The sequence below is a fragment of the Parasteatoda tepidariorum genome, chromosome 5 (genome assembly GCF_043381705.1).
Source record: "Parasteatoda tepidariorum isolate YZ-2023 chromosome 5, CAS_Ptep_4.0, whole genome shotgun sequence".
Lineage (NCBI taxonomy): Eukaryota > Metazoa > Arthropoda > Arachnida > Araneae > Theridiidae > Parasteatoda > Parasteatoda tepidariorum.
In genome coordinates this window covers 72,832,543-72,839,222 of record NC_092208.1, presented here as the reverse complement: position 1 = coordinate 72,839,222, position 6,680 = coordinate 72,832,543, and positions in this window count along the sequence as shown.

The following is a 6,680-nucleotide window of genomic DNA, read 5'->3' as shown; positions in this document are numbered from 1 at the left end:
AAATTCATATATATATATATATATATTATTTATCGTTATTTTTTATCGTTATTTTTAAAATATATTATAGTTAATTTTTCTTCCGAAATTTACACAGTTCTTATTTTTCTTTTTTAAGAAAATTTAAAAATTAGGAGGTATTAATGCCGCACGCAAGCATTTTTTTATACCTCTCCTTCTTGTCAACAAAAATTAAGCATAACTCTAACTCCCTCTCGTTTGGTGCCTGAGCTATATTTGAAAGGCCATAAAGGTTCTTACCTGTGAAAAGAATTAAGGCCGACTAGAAATAAATTTATCTCAAAGAAGGGTTTATTTCTTTCCTTGTTATCTGGAAGAGAATACAAAATTTTCATGTTAACAAAAAAAAATCCGCAGTTTCGAAGTTTCTGTAAAAGTGGATAAACTGTCCTTTAAATAGGCTACCGAATTACGATAAATATTTTAAACTGTGACTGGTGCCATATTTAGCGTGAATATTATGCACACACACATGCTACAGATTGTTTTTAGTTTGCTATGATATTTAAGCAATTTAAAGCCAACAATTGAGCTTTTATGTGGCTCAAAATTAATTTTGCAGCATTTGTATAGCAGGGATCCAAACATTTAGGTACTTAGAGTAATTCTTAATAAAAGGATTTATGTAATAAGCCTTTGGCAACTAGATTGAACAACTTTCAAAATTACTTTGTACAACACGGAAACCAACATGGAATGCACAGCAAAACTGTATTTAAATATTCTATTTTACAACTCCTCCTCCAATCTGAACATTTCGATTAGTTATTGTTAACCAAAGTATTAGTAAAATATAAACCAAAGTTTTTCATCGTCTAACTGCTGCTTGCGGCTTTGCCAGCGCGAAACTACTTTGATAACAATTTTAACTATTTTTAAGAGATGTCAGCGATATTTTTAAAGTATTTATGCATTGAATTTTAGTAATAATTTAATTTTTGTCCTGCAGCCATTAAATCACACACAACACCTAACTATGGGTTCGGGACATTGCAGCGTTGTAGGCAGCAGAAATATTAAAACTATGTCCATCTCTGTAAAGAGATATAAGATAAAAAATTCCTCCCATTGCTCCATTACATGCTGTACTACTTCATCACGCATCTCACTAGCCATGCATTGAGTATCGTATAATCCATTTAGAAAAAGCATCAGAAATAAATTTAAATTCTTCGTGACGTATAAATAACTATCAAACGCTACTTAAATTATTGAACCTAACAAAATGAATTATAATTGTAGTGCTGCTAATAGATAGAGAAATACCCAAGTTTATGGTGCCACATGCGAGAAATACATATAGATTAAATTCTTAAACATTTCTTTAGCTATCTTGATTAAAATTACAATTTAGATAAAAGATTTAACTTATAGTAGCTAAAAAGTAGAGAAGTAGTTGGAAGGAGCACAGGTATGAAGCACTACAGGTTTAGGGGAGGATGTGCCTAAGAAGAAGAACATGGGGAAGAAAAGTTAATCACTTGCACAAATTCATTTTTTACACAGGAAAGCAAGGATTTTACACTTTTTTCATTATGTCAATATGGTAATAGGTTGGTTTGATCACTTCTGAACATTTACAGATGTGTACTTCTGCTGAGCCCAAATATTTTTAAGCGCAACAAGCGCACCTTAATTTCCTTACACTCCAGATAATTGATTTTAAAGTTTTAACTAATTGTGCCGATTTTCTACAACCTTAATAAGGTGTTAAGTTTAAACACGCCTGATGAGTGGCGACAAACCATGTCCTAATTTTCAAATCAGAGAGAGAACACTTTCTCAAAAAGAGTTTCAACGAGCACATGCACTTAGGTCATATCTTTGGTTGAATGCAGGATGGTCACATGATCTCTTGCTCTAGATGTGATGAGCTGGGACGAAACGAGAGGTGCGAGGTGGTTGCAGAACCGAGGCACTGTAATATTAAATTTGCTTCAAGCTAGGTTTTGTTTTGTTGTTAACGTCGCACTAAAGCTATAGTTTGTCTAGGCTAAGAACTCCTCCCGCCGCAAAGTCTGAGGCCGCTTGGTGCCATGGTAACAAGAATGCAGAGTAGCTTCATACTAGGACTAGATAGGACACGATAAACAGAAGAAAGAGATTCTCTTTCTCCCAAACCAAACCGAAACCACTCTAAAACAGTGAAATAGTCAAACCTCGTTACCATAGTCACCGCCACAGGTTCAGCCGAATGTCTGGGGAAGTTCTTATTTTAGACAAACTATACACCAGTGGGCTTTTGGTGGATATCTGGGATGCTCCCTTAATTACAATCGGAAGTTATTATGAATGCTCTTCTGTCTAGTGGAAAGGAGATTACTCTCCAATGGATCCCCAGTCATAGCTTATGGGGGGGGGGTAATGAAAAGGCTGATAACCTTGCCATAGACTCTATTGGAGCCCCCTGTATCACCCACAAATGTGAGAAAAGTTAAACAAATTGTGAAACTAAAGCTTCGAAGTCTCCGGGTTTCTTCCAACAGAGAGTAAGTTTCTGGAAAACCTGGGGAGAGAATTCTGGCATCCTGTCTTCCGAAAAATCTTCCTAGAGCTATCGGTGTTTCATCTTTCCGATTGTTGACAGGGCACGATTACAGGCGCACTTGCACCGTGTTGGTCTTTCTGACTCTCCTAACTGTACTCTATGTATAAATAGGGCCCATATGAATGACGGGCATCTATGGAACTGCTCTGCCCTCCAGGAGGCCCGCAATTCTTTTATAGTTTCAAGACGCTCTCCACTCCTGGAGATACTTCTTTGTTATATTGGATTGCAAGACTTCTCATGCTCGAGAGAGCAAATGATGGACGTAATTAATAAAAAAAAAGTTTACACAGAGTACGAGATAATTTTGTCAATGGTAGCTAACATCAAGTAAAATTAGTACTTACATATTTCAGATCCAATTTCTCTTTTCCTTCTTTTAATAGCAACACAAGAAGCTATAAAAAGGAAGATGTAAATTAAACTAGATAAAATGAGCGGGTAAAGGAATCGATGCTACATTCAGATTAAACTCTTAACAAACAACTCTGAACAATTAAATGATCACATAAGAGAAGCTATTATAAAAAGTAAAAACTTGCCTTCATTTGTCTTGTAAGTTAATAAATGAAGGCAAGTTGCCTAGTAAGCTAACAGTGAATGAATGGAACAAAAAAAAGTGAACTTAGCTCCAAAAAAAGAAGCGAACCATCATTTATAACCATTTGGTTGCTTTTAAGCGCTAAACTATTTTTTTAGTTTCATTCCTCCTAATTAATTTCTTTCATTGCATTATATTATTACAATNTGTCACCCACAAATGTGAGAAATGTTAAACAAATTGTGAAACTAAAGCTTCGAAGTCTCCGGGTTTCTTCCAACAGAGAGCAAGTTTCTGGTAAACCTGGGGAGAGAATTCTGGTATCCTGTCTTCCGAAAAATCTCCCTAGAGCTATCGGTGTTTCATCTTTCCGATTGTTGACAGGGCACGATTACAGGCGCACTTGCACCGTGTTGGTCTTTCTGACTCTCCTAACTGTACTCTATGTATAAATAGGGCCCATATGAATGACGGGCATCTATGGAACTGCTCTGCCCTCCAGGAGGCCCGTAATTCTTTTATAGTTTCAAGACGCTCTCCACCCCTGGAGATACTTCTTTGTTATATTGGATTGCAAGACTTCTCATGCTCGAGAGAGAAAATGATGGACGTAATTTAAAAACAAAAACAAAAAAACAATCGGAAGATAACACGGTAGCATATGCGCAATACACTACCATAATTTAAATTGGCTGGCTGATGCTGGTAGCCGGAACTCACTCCTCGTTCGCTCAACCGTTTGTGAACTTTTACAACTCTCAAGTTGCCGAAGATATTACCTTAGAATGTATTTCGAATTTTAAGACATATGACCGGAGAAAATGCGACATAATCTTATAGCAGAGAGATTTGAACCCCGGCTTAAGAAATTGTTGGTTAGACTCTAAACATCACATCGATGGGATGGCTTGAAACATAAGGTAAAATCCTTTCGCCGATATTTTTCGTAGTTGTGTTAAATGTTGTGAGTTTCCGCTTCATCACTACCCTTTCTCTTTTGCATGTTTAGCTTCATTAAACGGAAGAAGAAAAAAAATAATAATAACGGGAATAAGTCAAGGCTGGAATTTTCAAAAAATGCTATGTTTAGCTACTCTTAATTATGCGAGTTAACAAAATTACATGCAATAAAAAAAAAAGACTTCATTAACTGTGGCCAAAAAACAATTGCTGCCAATAAATGGCAAATTTAAGCCAGGAAAATATATTAATTTAAGAACTCATTCAGTTATTACATACATCGTTATTAAAAAACCAAGCACGATTTGTTAAAGTAAACTATTATCTGGTGAGTTTGTTCTAATCTCATTACCACAGGAAGAAAAAAAAAAAGAAATGACGGCCAAATTATTTCCATGGCGAACATTAACAGTATTTTTTTCCCCCACAAACCCTGAGGATTCATTCGCAAAAGAGAAGGACAGAAATCATAATAGATACATAAAAAAAGGGGTCCGACTTGGAAGATTGAAGAAGATCGTAATAAAAATAGCCGACGGCTTCCTTATGATTCCCTCACACAAGAAGAGGTCACATCTGCCCGTTTGTGATCAAGCATCATTAGTATTTTGGTCTTCATCGATATCCATTCATTCCTCGAGGTTAGGTCCTTGCCCTTGCTTGTGATGACATGGCGAGGGACGCCGCCTTCTAAAAAAGAACGGGGCCCCCGAGGGCCCACATCGCTGCTGCCAAACAAACAAACCCAAAAAATAAGAAGCCCGGTGAATATTAGCTATTTCAAAAAAGTGATTGTGACTATGATTAGCATGCGAAGTGAATTTCAATGAATGGAGAGAAGGCAAGGGTAAAAGTTGACATGACGTTTGGCACTTTGGCTGAATTGAAGATATTAATTTTCATATAGGCGGTATTTCTTTCTATTCATCTGTTTAAAGATAAGGCATTGATGATCAGGCAAACAGTATAATCAAGAAGATAAATAAGAAATTTAAATGGGTCTGGTTTTTATTCGAAGTGGTATACATGTAGAATTTATAGGGTGGGTGTTTGGTATTTTGTGTTTTCAATAATTAAAAGATCTTTAAATCGTTATCTTGGATTTTGGGCTCAATTTTAAATTTGTGTTTTCTTGATATTTTTTTTGGGCTCAAAAAACTTTTGATACTATAGTATTATTAGACAAAACCTTTCAAAAAAGTTAGAAAATAAACGGGTCGCTTTATTAAGAGACATTTGATAATTCTTAAAAATACTATGAATTTCTCCTTAGAACTTAAAAGCAATAAAACGACGTGATTTGTGCTTTGAGTAAGTAATTTAAAACTACACGTTTCTCAGTTTTTCAATGTCTTAAAATCTGATTTTATTACAGTTTAAACTTATTCACATAACAGTTGAAACCGATTTGGATGACGCTAAAAAATTCCCTTACTGTTAATTGCATAAAAACAAAGATAATTATCAAAAATATAAAAACAGGCAACTGTATACTTATTAATTACCTATCAAAAATTGTTGATTGTCGAATTGTGCTAACATGATTTTGTCATAAAAATTTATAGAGAATCTAAAATAGCGCATGCTTTATACTTCAAATTGTGATTGAGTGGCGGACTTTTTTAGTTGCATTGAAAGATACTGTCTTGTATTTTAGATGCATTGAAAGATACTGCCAAATAGAATAAATATTCATCATCAGTTTATTCGTAAAATTTAAATAAAGAGGATTAAAAGCATATTTCGAATTTTCCCTTCCCATCTTCATGCCTGTGACAATTGAATTCCGTCGAGAGAGGAAGAGTTTCTTAATATTTTAATTCAAAAGTACATTATTTATTAGCTTTACTTTTTTCTGCTGCTTTTCATAACAAAAAAGAGAGTGAGAGAGAGAGAAAGAGAAGACGAAGCTCTGAGAATATTACCGATTTCAAAAAGTAAATTGTGGTAGTTGATAAGCTTGCCAAGTGATGAAAGGTTGAAATCTGCTTAAACTTTTGGCACTTATGTTGAAACGGCACTTTTTTGTTGAATATTTGACTCTCTGAAAGCAACTCTGAGTTCTCTTCTAAGTTAAGCTAAAACATCAGTTGTATTTCCGAAATATCAAGGGAAAAAAATTATCCTGAAGTAATACATAGGTAGATACAGGTTTTGAAGACTTAATACATTGAAATTAATTGTTATTTGCGCTACGCACAAAGAAAAACTTGTAAATCAAAAAAGCTTGCGGCAATATAACTCTCTAACATAGAGGATTGTTACGGGCTCAGAACTCTAACCGGTATTACGGGAGTTATTATGGACATGGGACTCGAAACTATCTATCGCAGGGATTAATATGTGCATGGGATGTTAAATTATCTATCACAGGTACCATTATGGGGCTATAAGCTCTATCACAGCTCTGTGATCAGTGAGGGTCAATATAAGCATTCGAAGCAACAGCTTATATCGTTTGAATGGTAACTAGGAAATTGAAGAGAATCTAGCCAATTTCGTTGTGGTTGATATGTATACCACTTCCAAATATTAGTAAGTCTGCTTGAAATCAAGCGAGCCTTTAAGTTTGAGGATTAGTTTCTTGTTTTTTTTTTTTTTTAGTGACAC